Source organism: Chelonoidis abingdonii, chromosome 1 (genome assembly GCF_003597395.2).
Source record: "Chelonoidis abingdonii isolate Lonesome George chromosome 1, CheloAbing_2.0, whole genome shotgun sequence".
Taxonomy (NCBI): Eukaryota; Metazoa; Chordata; order Testudines; family Testudinidae; genus Chelonoidis; species Chelonoidis abingdonii.
Window position 1 is genome coordinate 163,603,849 of NC_133769.1, and position 22,613 is coordinate 163,626,461.

Here is a 22,613-nt window from a genome sequence, read left to right on the forward strand (position 1 = left end):
TAAGTGGTAGGGCCACCGAGAGGGGGGGCAAGTGGGGCAATTTGCCCCAGGCCCCACAGGGGCCTCCTATAGTATTGCAACTTTTTTTATGGAAGGGGCCCCCGAAACTGCTTTGCCACAGGCCCCCTGAATCCTCTGGGCGGCCCTGGCTGACAGTCCTAGAAGCTGTCCTCCCTGATTACTAATTTAAAACACAGAGGCTGCTTGTTACCTGCACTGAAATAAACCAGAGTCCAAAAACTGTTTCTGAATTTAGTTGTTTCTAGGTCTGTTAAAACCCCAATGGCTGTGATTTAGGAAAGGTATTCTCGGTTGGTTCTCACATGCATTTGCCAAGATGCACTAGTTTCTTTACACCAAAAGAAAAGAATAGAATATAGTTTGCTGAAAAGCCCATAATCAGGACAGCAGCTCAACAGGAACTGGATGCAATGTGAGCCCCCAGCACAAGGGCAGGAGTGTGTTTTGGGAGGAGTCTCATACCTCAGACAAAGGGCCATCTCCAAAATATGAAGGGAAATGTCATTATAAACTGTACTAATATTTAAGCTCTAGCATCTTCCTTAATTACTGAATATTGTCCAAGACAGCAATGACTGATTTTTCCTAAGTCAGTGCAGCAGGGTGGCTACAGCGACTAAAATTAAAAGGCTGTTAGCATCCTTACATGCAATTAAATTCCTTGTAATGAAACCAGAAGATGCAGGGCAGAATCAGACCCATTAGGATGAAAGTCAACTAGGTGCAGAGAATGGGGCTGAGACAATGGTTATGAGATCAGTTGAAATCCAGCGATCTCATTGGTCAGGAGCGAATCAGAACATCTGAGATCACCACTGGAAATTGCAATGCTGATGAGCTCATCTCTCCAGAAGTCATCCAGTCAGTCCCTGCCCCTCAGCGTCACATCTCCCAGGGCTTTGCTAGCCAGGCTCTACCACTGTTACTGCTGGGTTTAAGCCAAGGATTTGAACCTTGATGTGGATTTTGACCCCACTTCCCCCAAAGATTGGGGATGTTGGAATCCAAGCTTTTGGTTCAGGCCCATCTCAAGTGTCAACACAGTGATAACAGAGCAGGGCCCTGGGGACCATCAGCAAAGCATTTGGATCTGTCAGTAGGTAAGTGCAATTAATCTCTGGACTGTCCTTAGGAGGGGTTAGTAGGAATGGCTGCCCATTTCCCAGCTGTCCTGCGCTCACTCCCTCTGCCTGAGAAAGAGGAATTCCCTAGTCTTGCCAAGATCTCGCGGAGTGCTGCATCCATAATAAACACCAAGCACGGGGCTGAGGCACTAAATTCAGATCCAGATTTCATAACCCCTGGAAGCATGTGTATCCTGAGTTATGGGCTGATCCATTATAGGCACGAGTGAGGGAAGGGCAGAGGGAGTTGAGGACAGCTCTGAAATTAGGATCCAGATCCTTGTATGTATTTCAAATTGACCCAAAGTTGGGGTGGAGGTTCCTTAAATCAGGGAATTTGGTTCCAGCCCCTCCACAGCCAGTGTAGCTCATTTCAGCTTGAGAGAAAGAGAGAAACATGGGTAATTATAAGAGTCCTAAATCTATGTAAGGTAGCAGAGAAAAGGCTTAGGGAGCTAGGGGACACAATGAGTGTTTAAGTGACTACCAGAGAACAGAAGAAAGAGAACAGGAAGTATTCATAGTGTTGTGGGGTGGTTGGACAATGGCCAAAAGCCCAACAGGGTGACACAGAGCTGAGACACCAGCGGAACAGTATTAACCACGAGCAAGATTGGTAATTGGAATAAACTAGCACAGGGGATTCTATTAGCATAGAGAATTGGGGACAGATGAGAAGAGGTTTTAGCACAAATGGCATTGTTAATAGACAGAGATCACACAATGTGACCTGGTCCCCATGACTCTATCAAAAGTTCTTGCTCTTCCTTTTTATATTTATACCTCTAGCACCTTCTCAAAATTTTTCCCATTGTCTCTTTCCTCTCAGTTTTTTCTCTTGTTTTTTTTTTTTTTTTTTGCTTTATTCATGTATTTAAATATGACTTACGGCTGATAGTCATGGACAGAGACTAGAATTATATAATTTGGTAAAAAATAATAAAGTATTGGCTCAGGGATCTCTCTGGCCCTACTGGGATTCATTTATGGAAATTCATTCCCTTAAATGAAACCCAAAGGCTCCAGATGTAAACAGAAGGAAAAGGACTCAAATAAATAAACCAAACTTCCACAACAACTAACTGTATATTGGAGTGGAAGGAGCAGCCCAAATGTCACAACTTCATGAGTATAGCTAATCAAAGTGACTTCACAATGGTGGTGGCCTCACTGGGACGTGGGTTGCCAACTTTGATTGGATGAATTCCTGGAGGTTTCATCACATGACACAATCTTTAATTAAAGATTAATCTTTAATTCCTGGAGACTCCAAGCCAACCCTGGAGGGTTAGCAGCCCTACTGGGATGTCAGAATCTTTCCATGGCCCTACACCTCTGGGGCAGGGGACACAGAGCCAACATCGAGGCTCAAATGTACAGTCTCAAGTCTCAGAGTGGACAAGCATCCCCAACCCATGGGAAAGAACAAGGTACAGAGCCTATTTGCAAAGGTCTCAAGCCCCTCTGGGCAGTTTGGGGAGTCTGCCCAGCATCCACAGCTCACAGAAAAGTTGAAATTCACTCTCGGGGGTGTCTTGTGCTATGCAGTCTATGAGCTCCTCAGCGCAGAGACCTGCCTTATCTGGGTTTTGTAATATGCAGTGCATTTTTCTAACACTCCCGCTGTTATTTAGCACCATTGTGAATCCTTTTTTCTTGCTGCAAATATGCACTGTACCTTACAAAGCATGGATAAGAGATGTTCCTGCCCAAAATGCTCAGAGTAAACATACAAGAAAAATTACACAAACTTCCCCCGTACCTAACTTCCACATCACAGAGAAGAGATTGTCCCTCTTCAACTTTCTCCTTTCTGCATCCCCCTCTTCCTCACCTCCACTTTGCTGCTGCTTGTTCACATTTGTGTCCATGCTGGTAAGATAAATTCAGGGAATCCAGTCTCAAGCTTCAGCTGATTTTCTGCTGGCATCACAAAGGATTCGCGCCTCCCCCCCTCCACAATTCACAAGTGTCTGAATCAATTATGTGGGGTTTTTCCTTCCTTTGAAGCATCTGTTCCTAGTCGCAGCTGGAGGCAGGATGCTGGGCCAGAGGGACCAATGGTCTGAGGCAAAAACAATGAATCCCAAGAGCCCAGATGTGCATTAGCTGTGTGATCCTTGCTCACACGCTCAGGGTTAAATTGGTGGCCAGATTTGGGGTCAGGAAGAAATATTCCTCCAGTCAGATTGGCACAGACCTTGGAGTTTTTTTGCCTTCCTCTGAAGCATCGAGTGGGTTCATCTGCTAGGATCACATGGGCCTATTGCACAAAAATCAGTTTCCTGCCATTGCAGGGGCCTCAGGTGTTAGGGCACCTGGGCCCTGCCTTTTTTTCTGGTTGTAGCTAAGGAACGTCTAGTCTCCATTTTGCAGGATGGTTGGCCCTTGTTTGGATTTTATACTGATGATGTGGAGCACAAAATTCACTTGGTGCGATTCTAGTGTGAGGTGTCTGTGTTCTGTGTCACCATTGGTGGGTAACTACAGTAACTAGAGCCACACACTCTGCAGCCAGATGAAATGGCACTGTCCACTGTGACACCCCAATATTCACCACTGTCATGTAATTAGGATATGTTTTGTACAGTGTATGCCTTGTGAGGTATCGTTCTAAAAGTCTTGATCTGCTAAACAGTAGTATCTCGTTGGATTGTACGTGCTATCATCAAATGTGACATTATGAAGTTTGGTTACATATGTGTTACTGAAATGTGTTGTGAGATTGAAAACACCCACAAGCAGCCTTTCAGGTACAACAGTAAAAAGGCCAATGTTAATGGCTTATTAAGGAAATGCAACACAAGCACAAGGGTTACCCCATGAACTGTGTAGAAGAGAAACCTCTCAGAGATAGCACTACACAATGGGAGCTCTTTGACCCAGGCCACACAGAAGAGCTTTCCAGCAAGTGGGAAAGGAAGGTAAAAAAGAGGGACAATGACATCATGGGGGAACCTCACTCTCTCTGCAACAACACACCTGGAAACTCCTGAGGGGCAAGGACTAAACTGTGGGAAGTTATGATTCCAGGCAAAAGGATCTTTAGCCTGTGTACAAAAACCTGGGAAAGCCAAGGCAGCATGTGACTTAATCTGCCAGCCTGTTTATCAGTCAGGGTGAGAATTTGCTAACTTATACCCTACCTACCTAGTTTGTTAAACTCAGTTTGCAGTTTTTGTTTATTTACTAAGGTAATGTGCTTTGATCTGTTTGCTATCACTTATAATCACTTTAAATCTATCCTTTGTAGTTAATAAACTTGTGTTGTTTCTCTATACCAGTTTGTGAAATTCATAACTAGGGACAAAAAAGCAGTGCATATCTTCCTCCAAATTGAGGGAGGGGCAATTTTCATGAGCTTATGCTGTGCAGTTCTCTGTTCAGTGCATGACAATACAATTTTGTGTTCGCACCTCAGAGGGGGTGTGCACTTGAGTGCTGGGCAATCCCTTAGCTGATTCTGCCCATGTAGAGCTGATTTCAGTGTCTGTTTCTTTCTGCAGCTGGGTGGGTCCCTAACGGTGTTTGTACTAGAGAAGGCTTGAGGGCCTTGTACAGCAGGACAGGGTAAGGGAGGCTGGTGGAATGGGCAGGGTCAGTGGGATCCCAGGACATCAGGTGTCACTGCAGGGGTGGTGGAGGGAACCCGTCACAGTCGCTTCAATGGCTGATCCCAGAAGGGGCTGGTGAAGCTAAAGCCTCAAGGAGGAAAAATCTTTAAACAATTGGGCAGAGCTGGCGCTGGCTGACACTATGGGGAAATGAGGGACACACAACCCTTAGGCCAGCTCCTGAAGAGCGTTATGAAGGCCTCTGTGTGAATCCCTCTAAGAGCTTGCCATCCTGGCAGAAGAGAACGCGTGCACAAGACCAGGAGGTGTTGGCAGGGATGGAAGAGGGAGAATACAGGGAGTGAGGGGCAGAGACAGTGAGGCCACACCCCAGCCTACCCAGTGAGGGTAAAACAGGGATAAGAAGGACATGGGTTATTCACCATAGAATTGCCTGCCTCAGAGAGCAAAGTGCCCAGGCCCATGACAGGGGCCACTGCAGTAAATTCACAGGGAAAGCCCTTAAACCTATTCCACACAAAGAACCATCGCCAGCTGATGCTCATTAAAGGACTCTGGGACATGGATGGTGAGAGTTCCATGGAGCACAGGAACTAGATCCAGTCAGAATAAATGCTGCCCCAACCTGAGAGGATTTCCTGTATCTACAAGTATTACTGGTCTGGGATGAAGGGGCAGGGATGAGACAGTAGGTTTGAAGAGGTCATCCTCCCAACCACTTGTCTCAGCCCCTCCCCTTCACCACTCCCAGCTCAATAATAGGTAATCTCAGTCCATCTTGGTTTGTTCCTCCAGATCATCCCATGTCAATTATTTGGGGATCAAGTGACATTTCTCTTAAAATACACTAACACAGTCCTGGTGGCCTGGAGCTACTCAGGGCTAAACAGATGATATGCTGAAGCCCAGCTGATCTTGTGTGATATGCCCTCTCGGACAGAATTCACCAAGCGCTAACAGTTTTCATGATTGGTCTTCTCAGATCCAAAGTGAAAAGCAGTAACAGGACAGCACCAAGAGCTGTACCAGACCCCAACATCCTTTGAATATACCTGGATTGTAAAGTCACAATAAAATCACAGAGGTGATCTCAGATATAACCTTTGCCAATTAGAAAGATTTGTTTCCTATCCTAGCAAAGGACATATGGTTCAGTTCTTTACTTCATCAAATGCTGCTCAGCCAATGGAACTGGATCAGGACTCTGAGGTGAAGCCAAGTGTAAGTATCCAAAAACTTTTTAAAAATGAAAAAAACAAAAACCAACGGATTGTCGTCCCTCACCCCCATCCATAACCTCTTATTTGACACAATGCTGATTCTAGGGATGTTTAATTACGTCCTTTCTCAAAGGATCCAGTGAATTGACTCAGCATAATGCCTGCACTTCCATTGCTTGCTAAATACAAAGAATTTCAAACACGCAGGGCAGCAGCTTGCTTTATATCTATATAACTGTGAAGTTCAGATTTATTTGATGTGATCTCCAAGTGTAGCGTGGAGGGAAAACAGGATACTGTATCTGGAAGCAACTGTGTGGCAATCATGCAAATTAAACTCTGGGTTTGTTTGTAATCTCTTTGTTGGCTTAGTCCTGCTTTGATTTAAACTATGGAAAAAGCCACCGCACATTTTCATGCGAAGTTTGAGCTGGAATTTATTAGTCATGGCAGTTTGTTTCTCATGAGATTCTCAGGCAGAGAACATGGTGTAGTGAATGGGCCAAATTCAGAGGTGATGTGGATTAGACTCCCTTAGACCTGCTTACCCTCACTAAGGAGAAAGGGAGTCTCATTTGCTCCAATACACCAAGGAGCCAAAAGAAGGTGGAAGCTAAAGTACAGGGTGCCTTACATTGACACACACATTCTCTTGTTACTGGCTTTTCTTGCTACTTCCTTTCTTGTTCACTCTAGGTAACGCATTGCTCTGTGTAGGCTAGATACTATCCGAGTGCCTGATCCTCTCAGAATTATGTCAGCCCTTTCCCTCCAGCTCACCTCTAGTGGGATGGAGAGGAATCCAATAACAAGCCAGCAGATTCATTACAATATACTTAAATATAGAAGTAATAAAATAAAAGCTCTGCCTGTTAGTTGTGTCATTGTAATATGCTCTTGTGACCATGAAGGGCAATGCCATGGTGAGTGGTTTTTGGAACTGTCCAATGACAAGCTCTTCTGGTGGTCATGGCTTTTGGTTATCAGTGACTTGACTCAGATTCAGTCTGGTGGCTTGGCACTACTCATGTTGTCCAAGAATTTGACCACAGGTTCAATTCCAAGAACATCAGACTCCAAGAGTGAGTTCTACCTGCAAAAAGCATCTGCCACACAGGCACGCTGACAATATCCACTGACTCCAGTAGTTCCTACTATCCTACCTAGTGAGTTAATGTAACTACCAAAATAAAGGAAACTTGTGACAAGATGTCACCTTGCTGTACATTACATTGTGAAACCAATAATTCTTAAGCTCCCCCTCCTCCATTAGTTTACTTTGGCTACTGCAGAAGGAAATGGAAAAGCATACAAGAGCGATCTGTGAAAGTCACACTAGGGTGGTCGTGTGGAACTGTGGGTCCTAGACTCAATTAAAGTCAGCAAAGAGAGAAGGACAGAAAAAAATTCAGTAGCATATTTCACAAAATAAAGAATCTGAATTTAAAGCTATGTAAAAAGTAAATTAATTTGAAACAATGTGCTTAGGTAACTACAACCAGATAATATCTATATTATATATAGTAAGAAGGGGTGACATTTAAAAACAAGCAACCAACCACACAAAAGCATTGGAAAACTGATTAAACTGTGACTTAAATGAAGGTCTAACCTGAACTGATCTTCCAGGACACTGGAGACAGCATAGACAACCTAGTGTAGACAAGACCTTAGTACTTCAACTCTGCTTCTCTTAGTTCAGCCAGCCTGTCTCCATCTCTCCAGACCTGGCCTTCCCCTCTCCCTCAATTCTTGTTTGAATGTATTTTGTTTGTATTAACCATTTAAAACAGTTTGCCACCCTCTCTGACCAGAAGAAAGTAAGGGGTCTCCCACACCAACCACTCATGAACATACAAAGGCAACTTCTAGAGTTGGACCACAAGCAAGAGACTAGTGTTTGGAAGTTCCCCATTCATTTCAATGCAAAGCTGCAGGGATGCATTCCTAGCACCAAATCTTACTGTGGGGGAGTACAGATAGCAGCCCTTCTTCCCCATTAGACTCCAAATGGTGTCCAGCACTTAGTACTGCTGGCTCCTCCTGGATCCAGAGGACACCAAGAGCAAGAAATATTCTTTGGCAGTAAGAACACCTGCTCTCTTTTATGGTACAAGCACAAGATGAAGGACCAAACAGGTTCTTCACTGTGAACCCAGAAGTTGGTTCGTCTTTTAACTTTATCTTGGAGCCGGGGGTTAGCTTCCACTAAAGTGTCTTCTTCTTGGGCTCTCTCTCATGTTTGGTGACACGCAGCTCTGTCACTGAGAGAGTCAACCTTTTCTCCCTCATCCACTTTTGTGCACCTGAGATATTGTCATGAGAACATAGACTTTCCCAATATCTGTCAAATCCAGTATCTGGCAGCCGTCAACACTGCTATAATGATTTGGAAGGCAAAATCCCCAAAACGCACCTGGCCAGCTTGTAACGTGCATTTTTGTGAGGAAGGGAAATCTCTTTCAGTCCTAGTAGGTGATCAGTTTCTGCCCTTAAACAGGGGTTTTAATTGCCTCTGTTATTGCATAACTACAGTTCAGTCATGAAATTATGCAGCACTACTTTACAATCCAGCCACAACATATGATAACCTTCTAAGGCAGTAAGTAGGGCTGCTCACATGAAGTGTTTTGACAAAAACAAACACTCCTCCCCAAAAAAACAACCAACCAGCCTGATGTTTAATAATGGCTTGTTGACTGAAAAACATTTAATGGATTTTTTCTCACTTTGGTCAAACGCTTTGGATTAGTCACTAAAAAAGTTTACTTTTTGATTTGACAGCTGATCATCTTTCCATTTTTTGCCTTCTTTCCCTCTTTCTTTCCATTTTTCACCTTTAAAAGTAAAAACAAAATGAAAATAAGAACAAAAAATAATTTAATTGCAAAAAAAAAAAATCAGGGAAAATTTTCAAATGACTTTTTTTTTTTATTTCCAGGGGAAATACTTCCCAGTTTTTGACCAATCCTAGTAGTATCTCTGGCTGACTATAACCTTTTTATTTGTTCTGCATTGATCTTCCACTAATTCTGCACAACCCCTGACTGTTACATTATGAGATGAGAAAAAGAAGAGGGACAGACCAAGGTTATGCTCTGCACTATTTAAAATACCTCATTGTGTTCCTTTCCCTCCCTCCCTGCTTTACCCTTCCTTTTCCATGCGACAGTAGTGTAGCAAAAGGAAGAGAGACAGCTGGCCAGATTCTGGCCCCTGCTGTGGGTCTTTTATGTGACTGTGGCCATATGAAGTGGCTGCAACCACTGCAGGACGTAGAATGGTGTGGAGCCAGCACAAGCTGCCCTCAGTGTACAGGCATACTGGAGGTGGTTCAAAAGGAGGTATGGTGAGGGTGGGTAAGGGAGATGTCAGAGTGCAAAAAGTATCCTGAACTCCAGAGCAGGCCTTAAGGCTGGTCTCACACTGAGGGATGCCCTGCTCCCTGGAGCAGTTCAGAATTAGGGAGGCACAGTTGTCATACAGCCACTTTCTCCGACCCTCTGCTAGGCTGCTCTTTCTATGATCTGCCTTCTGAGAGGCCCAGCAAAGAACTGACTGCAGGGATACCATGTTCTCCACAAGTCCTGTTCACCCTCCTCTTACTTAACATCCTGAGAGACAATAAATCCCAGTGGTGTCATTTGGATACAATATCACTCCAGACGTGTTTGTTTTAGTCTCAGCTCCGCCTGGGCTCTGGCATTTGATTCCCCTGTTGTTTCATAACATTTTTGTTCTTCCTGATGGAAGCCAAGCAGTGACCCCTCTGACAATCCCACGTCTGGGCCAGCCAGCCGCTTTGTGCTTTTGCTCACAAAGAGATGAATTATGGATTGTTGCCAAAGCCCTTCTCAAGAGGAAAGCTGCTGGAGTTACAGCTCTCCCAGCATTATCTGTGCCACTGGGGGCGGTGGGGGAGGGGGTGGTCATTAAGAACCGTGTTTGGAATTGGAGAACTGGGGAGGGGAGGGGTGGACAGTACCCCCCATAATAGATTAGTTTTAGTTGAGGCAACATACCATCCAGTACAAGGCAACGTGTTTGCCAGCCTAACAAATCTGGCTAGCAAATGCCTGTAGAGCTTCAATCATTGGCAGGCATTTAATGCATTGGTTTATGTCTCAGGCAAATGCAGTGCTGCCCAATTGACAGGAGATTCTAAAAGGGGCAAGAGTTTTGATGCGGTTCAGTAAAGAACTAAAAGGTTTGAATGCGCTAATGTATTTTTATCTTTCTGATCCAAAGGTTTAGTGTTCATCCTAGACAGGCAGAATGGTCTGGTGCTCTGAGCATGGCAGCAGCGGCAGCAGCCGCCAGGCACTCTTGAGTTTTGTGACCTCAGAAAAGTTATTTCTCTGGGCCATATGGGAGCCACTTGTACTGCTGAATGCAGTTTACTAACAAAAGCAATCCCATTTATTTCTAGGGGGTTACTTGGGTGAGTAAGGAGTTCAAAATCTGGCCCTCTGCGTGGTAACCCAAAGCCAGAGAGAAGGGCTTAAAGGTAGGGTGACCAGATGTCCCAATTTTATAGGGACAGTCCCAATTTTGGGTCTTTTTTCTTAGATAGGCTTCTACTACCCCCCACCCTCTGTCCCAGTTTTTCACATTTGCTGTCTGGTCACTCTGCTTAAAGGGTATAAACACCAAGGCAAAAGAGTAATCATTTAAAGCGGTACTAGGAGGAATGGGTTGAAACTGAGAGGTCTTCCTGATAGGGAACTATTAAATCATGGAGTCATCCTCCAAGGGAAGGAGCAGAAACCTGTCAATTGTATCATTTACAACTACACTGGACAAAGCACTAACAAATATATGGCATGGAACAGCCCTGCAGTAGTGATGCTGGATGAGCAGAGAACATGGAGCTGATGAGCCAGGAGGGCTCTCTCATATTTCTATGATTTTTAGTCTGCTGCTGCTTTAAATGCAACAGCATATAGCCAGATGGCTAATATGGCTTACCCCAGCTAAAGAAACCTAACAGAAGAGCACACTTATTGCATATTGCGACATATCCTTAGTTGTGAAACACTAAGTTGATCAGATGGATATTTTTGAGGGAAAAATCAGGGCTGAAGGGGTTAATCTTGTAACATTTGTCTTTAATAAACTATATTTTATTTAATATCTTACCTTTCTGTTATCTGCTTTGCTTACCCATCCCATTGCTATATGTCCTTTTCATGCATGGATCCCAAATTGCTTTACAAATATGAATTAAGTTGCCAAACAGCACTGAGATAGATCAGCTTCCTTTTGCATAGGGAAACTGAGGCACAAAGAGGCTAAATTACTTGTCCAAATGCATTCAGCAAATCAGAATCAGGGCTGGAGACAGAACCCAGAGATCCCAAGGCACATGCTCCAGTCCCCCCTTGCTCTAATATACTACCTGAACCGGGCAATCCCCCTCTAGCATCCTTGATAGGCTTGTTGTAATTGCCACATTAATTCAGCTGACCCTCCCTGCCTGAGTAGCTGTGATTCTTTCTTTGCAAGCTAAGGAGAAAGGGATGATTAGATTTTCTGACATGTGACATGCGCTAGCCTAGACCTAAACTGACATACAGAAATCTCAGTATTTGAACAAGAATGCAAGCAACTTGGCATGTTGCATGGACAAAAGCATTGAGGTGAGATTCAGAACTAGCAAGAGATTAGTGGGCGGCAGGAGGGTGGGGGGGCGGGGTTGGTCTTGATTCTGAAGTTTGAATGAGTCACAGTCGGACTATTTTTCATAAAGGCTTCTTATCCAACTGAGATTCTTGTTAGCTGTTCACATTCTCACGTGGGGCTAAGGGTTGGGGAATATATGGAGATGAATGTAGTGAATGTCTGCACTTGGCTCTGTGCTAAGGGAATAAAACCATCAGCTTGCTTGTAATGTAACCAGAGTTATAGAATAGCAGAGAGCTTGTATCAGAGCATTCATTCTTTTCATACCACTGATGCCTTCTCCACAGCACAGTTTAGTCCATTATCCATCTGGAAACATTCCAGCCTTAAGAGCCTAATGAGCTGGATGGCTGGTCTGGGTTCAGAAAAAGAAAAAAAAACCCTATGAATTCCAAGGATTGAGGGTCCTTGCCCTTGTTATGTTATCCAGAATCAGAGGGCCTATTTCTCATTATACAGCCCCATTACACCACTCAGGCAGAAAGTTACATTCACTCCCACTGTAAGGCCCCTTTACACTGGCAGAGCTATGTGAAGAGGCCTTACTGTGAAGGACGATGAAGTCAATAGTTTTTATTTTGCTTCAAACATTGCACAGTAGTTTAATGTCACCTGCCAACCTGCTCATTTATTACCACAGATCCAAGTTAAGAGGGGTGTGTATTTGTGAACATGGAACTCTACCCAATCACCACACACATCCATCCCTGCAATTGTATCTGATCTTCATTCCTCCCTTTCATGTTGTCTGCCATCACCACCCTTCCACTTTCCCTACGGCCCCCCTTAGAATGCTGGGATGTAACCAGGAGTAACAGGATGAAATTAACCCATGGAAAATAATCTAAAAAAGCAGGCAGAAAAAACATCTAGCAGACTGCGGAAAACTCACAAGGAATGTGGTGAGAGCTCCAATCTCTTAGGGCAAAAAGTAGTGGTTAGTATAACTGTAGGCAGAGCTTAAATTCTTATAGAGTATTTCCCAGAGCTCCCCTCTCCACCCCTCCCAAACTCCTTCTAACATGCTATCAAAACTTTCAGAGGGGATTGAAAATAGTTCCAAACAGTTCCAACTGAATTTAAACCCTGACTATAGGGAACAATCCTGCAGTAACAATGGGCATGGATTAGAAAGATGACCAACTGTCCTTGTCCATCTCTAGTTGTGATGATATTCAAATCACTACATTAGCTAGATTTCGTGTTTTTTTTTGAATCAACAATTAAACAGTTAACGTTTAAATTAAAAACCTGTTATCCTTTAAAGTTTTGAGTTACCACCCCATCTCCCATGAATGGGAGCGTTCACACCTCTGTAACCTATGGTTTCAGTCTGCCACAGTGGAATTCAGTAGGGATGAATTTGACCCAATAAGTCTGCATTGCATTGGCTTATGGCCTTGTGTGTGAACTGCAGGAGCAACTACCATATGCCTCTGTGAGCCCAGCAACCAAGCTCTGGAGGTTGCTGAACCTCTGAAGTTTCACTTTACATAAAAAAAAACTGTTTGTGTGATGCATAGTGTAGGTTTTCAAGCGGAAGAGAAGGCAGAGCCAGTTGAAACAGGGCATCATCTTTAGAGGGAAGCTTTTGGACCTTGTACACAAGATATTGGCCACAAATATTTTTCCTTTACAGGTACTTTTAACTGCTAAGCAACATAACACGATATGAAAACAGCATCTGTGGTTAGCACTGAACACAGATGACATTGAAGAGAGTGTTATAGTCTGGAAACAGACATTGGTAACTTAGAGCTGTTGTATGTCCAGGGTAAAGAGCTTGGATTTTAGCTCTCCTCAACAGCTTTTTCGTGCAACAATAACCTTCTTTAACATGTCACTTGCACTATTCATTTATAATAGTGAGCTTCCTAGCACAAGTGGAAACAGTGTGGGCGAGTGGAGAATGCACCAGATTGGGACTCTGGATAAATGGCTTCTTTTCTTTGTTCTGCCATGCGACCTTGCAGAAGTCACTTCATTCCTCTGTTCCACCTCTGACTTGGTCTAGTTAAGATTTTTAGATTGTAAGTGGTTGGTGGTAGGTGCTGTCTCTTGCCAAGTTTGTACAGCACTAGCACAAACTCAGCTGGGGCATCAAGGAACTACTGTGTTACAAATCATGGTAAACTCAATAACAATACAGCAGATACAAAGAGGCATCCTGGGTTTTATGGAAAACACTAACAGTTCCAACTGAAAGCAATTGATGGATGCTTTGAAGAGCAGGACTGTGCTGATCTCATCTGATTTTAACATGTCTGTCGTACTGAGTCTCCTCAGGACTTGTACAGGAGAGCTCCAATTAAAATAGGACATGGGTGCATTTCGTGCCCCAGACTAGACTATATTACCAATAAGAAGAAAAACAGTGTTAACAATTAAGACAAAGTATCAATTATAAACCTTTCTGAGACTGAAGAATTTCTCCCTCACATGCTTCATACTAGATCATTAACATAATCCTTGGTCCATAGTACCTGAATGTTTAGTATTTGTAGCAGTTCAAAGAGGGATGACCATACAATGTTTGCAATTTGATCGTGTTTATTTAACCAAATATATTTTCAAGTGAAATTCTCTTGTGAAGGGAGAACTCCAAAACCCAAGCATCCTTCCCCAAGTGAACATAGTGCCCAAAGAACACAAATGCAAGTTTAAGTTTGAAATTTTAAACACACAATAGAGCCAGGAAGTTCAGAGTTAAGATTCCCATAACAGCCTTAACCATGCTCCCAGGTGCCTGTCCCATTATTGTAGTAGGGTCTTTCATTACATGATCACACAACATTGGACAATGTGGCCTTCTGTCCAGCAAATAATAATCTAATCTATTACAAAGGATCTCCAACTTTTTCCTCTCACCTCTGACACATATCTAGCATTCTGTGTTACTCCACAGAGAATGTCTGATCATGTTCTGAAAGATTCTGTGCAACACAATTAGTTATGGGGGAACCTCAAGTCTGAATAAGCATCCACACATTCAAGCCTCCAATTCAGCATGATACTTAAGGATATGCCTGGCTGGTGTCACACCAATGGAACTACTCATATGCCATATGCTTGAAATTGGGCACATGCATATGCATCACCTTGCTGAATCAGGCCTAGATGAATTCCGTTTTCCTGAGTTAAACTTCTTTAACGGTAACTTGGTATCTGCTTCCAGTCCTGGAAAGTGAAGAGGCCTGCACAAACTTTAAATTGTGTTGCCCATCTCCAGTTGGGATACATGCATGCAAGCAAAAGGACAAATTTAGGAATTCCATGGCAAGCTTAATTCTGAATTCCCTGAATTTTTGGCTTGCTATACACCAGAGAATGTAACTGTTTGTACTGAAATGGTTTAAGCACAAACGAGGTTCAGTATACATCCATATTTGAGTTGTGATGCCCGATCTTTGCTCAGCTCACAGATAAAGGGCATTCTGGGAGATTTCAAACAGCCACAAGAGTGCTTTGAGATATTAGGTGCATACAGTCACCCAGCAAAAGCCGTTGCCTCTACATACATCTTCTATATGTTTGATTCCCACTCATGGCATGAATAGAATGTGGAAGCTGCTTGTGTGTAGGGTTGGATATGTACACACAAATGCCGCTTTTTCAGCATGTAGCATATATGTGCGCTCGTTTAGTGGAAGTAAGTCACTTTCCTCTGTCTGAATTTCTCCCAACAGGCCAGAAGATAGATAAATAAAATAAGACACCCCCCCCCCTTATCAATACAGATTTTCAAAAGGGCGATGTACAAATAAGTAAACCAGGAGAGCAAAAAACCTTCTATTTATTGTTTGCATTACTGTAGTCCCTAGAGGCACCAAATGAGATTGGGGTCCCATTGTGCTAGGCACTGAACACACATCATAACATTCAAAGTTCTTCATAGCTAGGATGAAAAGGAAGTTATTACTCCCAATTTTATAGATTGGGAAACTGAGGCTAAGAGAGACTAAGTGACTTGCTCAAGGTCACACACAAAATCTGTGGCAGAGTAGGGAATATAACTCACGTGTCCTGAGTCTTAGTCCAAGGCAGTAACTACAAGACCTTTTCTGTAATGTACATCTTTGAATAATACATGGCATGATTGCAAAAAGGAGAGACTAAACATAATATTTGCTCCTCCTGAGATGATGAACTATAAGATTCATCATTTTAGAGTCACTGTTTTGATATGGAATTTAGGGATATAAAGTTATTCCCTATGGCCAGACTCCAGATGGAAATGAACATGAAAACCAGTCTCAGCTGAAGATGACTATGAGCTGTGATGTTTAGGTCCAGATTCAAATTTTGAACTTCCTTTTCCCTAAGCAAATTTAATGACGTTCAGATCTAGGGTTATGGTCAAGTCAATACATACATGCAAAGGCAAGATGTGAAATTTGGATTTTTGGGAGAGAAGGGTAACGGTACAAACTTATCCCTAAATTTGGGGATGTTGAGATCCTGGAGTTCCCATCTCTGGCTGGGCAAATGCTTTGTGTTCAAAAATGTGTATGTACACCTGGAAATGAGATTTGCTGAGTTAGTCCCCCTGAGGAAGCGTTAAACTGACAGGGCAGGGTGTGCGTATTCTACAATATACTAGAGCTCATGTGCAGAGATGGAATTTAGATTTGCTTTTAATTTTCAGCTGTTTAAGAGAGGCAAAGTGGGGAAGACTTTTCATTCCATACAAAGTGCATCTGTGGCACCAGCCTGCTGCTTTAAGGAAGTGCTTTCTGCCTTCATTAACAACTGCTGCCTACACCACCTGCCTCAGCTGCAAAACCCCTCAGAATCAGGTAGCCACAATAAGCCTCCTGATTTTATTACCTACACTCACCACCAGTGACAAGCAAAGATTCTCTCTCCTAACTGTGGGACATCTCTCTCAGCCCCTCAGTGCAGTGGTATGCCTATGACCTCCCCAGCTACCAGTCCCTGCCCCCTCCCTCCATGGCAGCTGGGGAGTTCACCGCTGCATCTCAAAGAGGAAGAAAATCAGGAAAATAAGCATGTGGTTAAATAAGTCCATCCTGTTCGGTGCACACATGCTCAAGGGGTGCCTTCCTGGATTGGGATCTGAGAGTGAATTTCTGCTATTTGTGCAGGCTGGGATTTGGTTGAGTAAACCTCTAGATGTTCACAGATTTACCCCCACCCTACTCCCAATATTTGTTACATTACTTTGCCAAGGATGAAGTTAAAGGCACCAGGTGGCAATTGCTGGGAGTGCTCTTCCCTCGGAAGATTGGTAGTACAGTTGCTCTTCCCTTTTCCTTCCACTGGTATCTCCCTATGGTTCTTTAGGAGTCTGACTTCCCAGAATGAGCAGTGCCGCCACTTATTAGCTCTGGTAAAGATGTTTTAGCATGTTACTGTAACTCCTGGTGGTCTGGGGATCATTTAGGTGTAAAACTGTGCTCCAGTCTGAAACTTGACATGCAAAGTTTTAGCCCAGGAGTTAAGAGGCCCAATGGCTGGGAAGCTGAAGCTAGACAAATTCAGACTAAAAATAAGGTACAAAGTGAATTAACCATTGGAAGAATGTATCTAGAGATGTTACTGATTCTCCATCATTTGCAATCTTTAAGACAAGACTGGATTGTGACAGATATGGCAGAATCCTGTAACATCCTGGGGAGGCCTTACTGGATTAAGTTTTAAGTATCTTTGAGGTCCATTGTATTAAATGAATGGTTTGCATATGATTGTGGGCCAGGATTGTATGGAACCTCTCTAGAGGTCGACGTAGCAGATATGAGATCTCGGAGTTCTAAGGACTACACTGAAAGTGTGCTAGAGAAGAATTAACTTTTGGGACAGTAAATGTTAAGCTGTTTTCCTTAGGAATCCCTAGGGAGAGGTTAATAAAATTCCCCATTTTCAGTTATGCAAAAACCCAGCCTTCTGAAGCTTTAGCCTGAGAGGGGTCTTGGTCTGGGGATTAGCTGTTCCTGGGGACCAAAGACCAGAACTGCATAAAGAAATGGCTGACCTGCTCAGCTGGGATTCAGATTCTGTATCCGAGACAGTTATGATTTTGTAACCGGGGGAAAATCCAGTTGCGTGTTTTGAAGGATTGACACCTACCAGGGATTGAGGCTGAAGTTGTGGGTGACCTCTGGTAAGCTTTATAGCATGCATGTAGATTCTTTTCTTATTTTTTTTAAATGTTTTTTTAAAAAAATGTTTTTACCTTAAGAATATCTGTGCTTGCTTATAAAGAAGTGTGTGGTAACTTGTGACTGCTGGCAATTACGTGGTTCACAGCCTTTGGGGAGAAAGCAAAGCACAGACACTGGCCTGTTTAATCAGTCTCTGCCCAATGGCTGGGAGCTGGAAACCTTTAAGTGGGTGTCCTTGGTGGACCACAGGCGGGGAATATAAGTGCAGTTACCGTGAAACTGTCACTGGATACCTTTCTAAAAAGATATGCTCTAGCTCACAGTTATGGACGTGATACAGAGATTAGTCTGACAGGTGTTACATAGGAGGTCAGACTAAATGATCATAATGGTCCCTTCTGGCCTAAAGATCTATTAACCTAGTTTGGCCTCTTATTTGTACAGAGCCATACAATTCAATGTCAATGCAGGTTGCACCACATTAACCATGGTAATAAAAGTTGGATGAGAGAAAAGCCCGATTCCTTGTGTGTGTGTGTGATGTTATTGACATGAACTGTGACCATACAAAGCCTTGTTGCAACCAAGGTCCTATAGTTGCACCAAATCTTGTACAAAGGAGGTCAAGTAAGGTGTCTATGAAAAGATTGTAATTTGTTGGTTATGATTATGCTGTCTGTATGTGTGCATCATTTTTGCATTTGAAGTTATGAATATTGGCTATGTACTTGTACCTCCAAGTGTTTGATTCGAAGTAGCATCAGTGAACAATTTGGTCAGCTTCTTAAGAAAGGACTATTCTGAGTAAGTACCCAGTCAAGAAACACTGAACTGACAATGGACCTTGGGAGACTCCAGTCCACATCTGAGGAGCCTTCCTGGGAACGTTCAAGATAGTACGTGAGTAATGGCTGACGCCTGCAAACTGAGTCATGAATGGACACGTGACTCGCCCATGTGACTCCAAACTCCATTTTGCTGCTGTGATTTTCCACAGTAAGAACAAAGGAGTTTCCTTCCACATGGTAGAGGATATAAAAGGCCCTGGAAACCCTCCATTTTGTCTTCAATCCTGATTCTGACTCTGGAGAAATTGTGCTTGAACCTGAAGCTCTAGACAAAGGACATAATGACCCATCCAAGCTGGGATGTTTGTTTTCCAGAGATTTGATTGGTTTAAATGAGCAGTAATCCCTGAAACAAGCCTAAACTAAGAACTTTGCAATTGTTGTATGTATTTGATTCCATTTAACCAATTTTAACTCTCATCTATATTTCTTTCTTTTTATGAATAAAACTTTAGATTTTAGATTCTAAAGGATTGGCAACAGCGTGATTTGTGGGTAAGATCTGATTGGTATACTGACCTGGGTCAGGGGCTTGGTCCTTTGGTATCAGGAGAAACTTTTTTTCTTTTATGGGGGTATTGGTTTTCCTAAACATTAATCCCCATAAGGAGTGGCACTGGTGGTGATACAGGGAAACTGGAGTTTCTGAGGGAATTGCTTGTATGACTTCTGGTTAGCCAGGGAGGTAAAACCGAAGTCCTCTCTTGGTGTGCCTTAGTAGTGAAAGACTCCCAGCCTTAGACTGTGACTGCCCTGCTCTAAGCAATTTGTCCTGAATTGATACTGTCAGTAGTGTCCTGCCAAAGGCCGCTATGCTCCAGTGTGTGGGCACACACATGCACACAAACACACATGCACCAATGGGAAGGGAGAAGGAGTTGATCAAATCTTATCCTTTCTAATCTCCTGACTACGGAACTTGAATTCATTTTCAGTTGCTTTAAGTTATATTATGCAGGCATCATACCTCGCCCACTTGATAACTGCTTCTTGCCATAGGCTATCCAGTCAGTCCAGGTAGCTGGGTAGAAATAGGAGAGAGGAGTGAAAGAGAACCACAGTGCCTCTCAGTTGAATTACAAATATGTGACGTAATGCAGTTGGGCTCTCAGTTCCGGCCTGAGAGAAGGTTACACTGCAGTTCTAGTCTGCAAATAGTCAGGGCCCGCAGCACAGCATGGCTTTATGTAGAACTTTAGAAATACTTGAGCTCATACTCAGGTGGCAGCTGAGGTCAAAGCAGTGTTACACACTGTATGCAAATGGTGCCCCATTAATTACAGTAAAATACTCATGCGGATAGAACAGGCCTGCACAACATGTGGCCCGCGGAGGCTCACTGTGAGGCCCATGGTGGGGAATCAAAGGGCTCTAGGCTGCCCGCAGCCACAGGGAGCCCAGAGCCCTTTAAATCTCAGCCACAGCCGGGATTCAAAAGGCTCTGAGCTGCCTACTGCGGGGGGAGCCCTGAGCCCTTTAAATCTCAGCCGCGGCCGGGATTCAAAGGGCTCTGGGCTGCCTGAAGAGAATCCCGGCCGCGGCTGAGATTTAAAGGGCTCAGGGCTCCCCTTGGCTGCGGGCAGCCCAGAGCCCTTGGAATCTCGGCCACAGCTCCAGCAGATGGGCTGGGGCTGGAATTTAAAGGGCTCGGGCTCTCCTCAGTGGCAGGAGCTCTGGGCCCTTTAAATCCCTGCCCAAAGCCCCGCAAAGCCTTTAATTTGCCCCTGAGGGCTCCCAGCCACCTCTTCAGCTGGGAGCCCCTGGCTGGTTTAAAATCAAGTATCACCTCCCCACCCCAAACCTTCTTTTTTGGCCCACAGCTGTTTTGGTGGGGCGGCGCTGGGGAAGGAGGATTTGTTTCTGCAGGGCTGGGCGGTGCTGGGGCGGGGTGTTTCCGCGGGGCCGGGAAGTCCTGGGGGGCGGGTGTTTCCATGGGGCCAGGGGGGTTCGGTCCTCAGCTGTTTTCTTTGGAGTAATGTGGCCCTCGCTGCTTTATGAGTTGTGCAGGCCAGGGATAGAAGATGTGGGACCATTCAACTTGGAGATCAATTCAGAGCAAGTGCAAAACCCGTGCAAAATGCCTTGGAAACTTTACCACTGGGTATAAATCTAACTAAATATCTGTTTGACAGCCACTGCCTGAGGCAGGATCCCATATTGACTGTTATACTGGGTCAGAACACTGGTCAAATACAGAACTACAGTTCTCACTCTATTTCTCCACAGGTCTCCAGGAGATTACTGACCCCACTGAAGTCAGCAGGAGTTTCACTATTGACTTCAGTGGGGCCAGGATTTCACACTGGGACATCAAAATGATCAGTATGTACATTCCTTTACAAATTAGTTTTTAAGAGTTGGTTTGAGAGCCCTGGAGACTTCTTCCATCTACAGAAGCAGTAGAATATGGGCAGTAGCAGCATTAGCCTTCAGCACTCTACTGGCTGGGAAGGAGCGGGAGGGTCTCATCCCAGCAGCCAGAGACCTGGTGCTGGGGAAAGTCGCCTCTTTCTCTGGCTGCTGTAGCCCTGCACATCCCAGATTGCCCCCGCTTCTTACCCCACTGCTCCCTCCCACTTACCCTCTATTCCCCCCTACACACTCTCCAAGGCCACCACCTCACCTTACATGTGCATCTTCTCCAGGGCCCAGGCACCTAATTAGGGGAGCCACGCCTGCATGGCTCCCCTAATTAGGTGGGTGGCCCTTCATTCTCTTGTGTGTGGCCACCCAGGCGCACACCTTAGAGGGAACTATCCACAGACGACCTGAATGGGGCTCGCAGAATACTAGTGGTCCACAGACCACAGTTTGAGAATCTCTGCCATAGACAGTATTGCTGAAAATCAGAGAGGTCCAAATTCTGTGCTCTGGGACTCCAGTGCAACCCCATTGAGTTTTCTAGTTGCACAAATAGAAAAGTAGAAACAGAGAACTTGGCCCATAAAACTCTAATCTTGTCATGACTGCTCAGTAAAATGTTTTACAAAATTTTACTAGAAACACTGAGGAATCACTGCAGAACACATTTTATGAGGGAAAATGAAGGCTCTTCAGGAATGTTGCAGTAATGGCAGTTGATCCAATTCTTCTGTAATTCCTTATTTTAAAAAAATAAGACAGCGTTCTCCCGTACCAGCTGCAAGTAATGTTACTACAGCAGTGACCCCCAACCTCCTAAAGAGTCTATGTAACCCCCCGTTGCAGTAGCCACAATTATTATGGATGAAATTTGACGGTCAGTTACACCCATGCAACACTCTGACTGTGAGGGGTGTTGAATCTGAGCCCAGTCTGACATTCTTCTGCCCTCGCTTACATCCCTGCACTTCCCCACTCCGCCATCTCTACTGCTCAAAGAGCACAAGTAGTAACATCCTCTGGCGCAGCAGCTCAGGGAGTTGCCTTAAATGACTGCTAGACTGAGAAGACCACACAATAGTTTAATTCCTAGCCAGTGAAGCATTTTGTAAGTGAGCACAGCATTGGCTCTCTCCACCCTGAAGCACTTTCCTGTTCCTTTCAAGCCCCACTGGTAGGAAATGTGCTGCATTTCAGGCTGCAAATACTTCTTCTGGGCTTCATGTCTATCATCTGCTCATTTCTGAGGTCTTGGGTTTGGCAAGAGCACTACCCCAGTGACACTTAGACTCTGCTGCATCAGCACTATGGGCCCACTGCTGCCAGCACAGATGAGCAGCACTACCCCTTTGGAGACATCAGTCCATTTCACCCCGGTCTCCACTCCACTACCTAGTGTTAACACACCTCTCTGCCTCCCCAAAGAGTTAATGTTATCAGAAGGTTCTGTACAAATGAATTATACTGCACCGCTGAGCAAGGATTGTTGTGCAAGCAGCTGCCAATTGTTTGACTGTGTCCAGGCCAGGTCTCGGTCATACAGTTTAAATAGAGTGATGACCCACACCAAATTGAACAGGACAGTCCTGAAATGCAGAGTCCTTCAAGTCCTGGTCTGAAGGACTCCAGATCATTTGTCCTGGATTCCCTGTGGCACCAC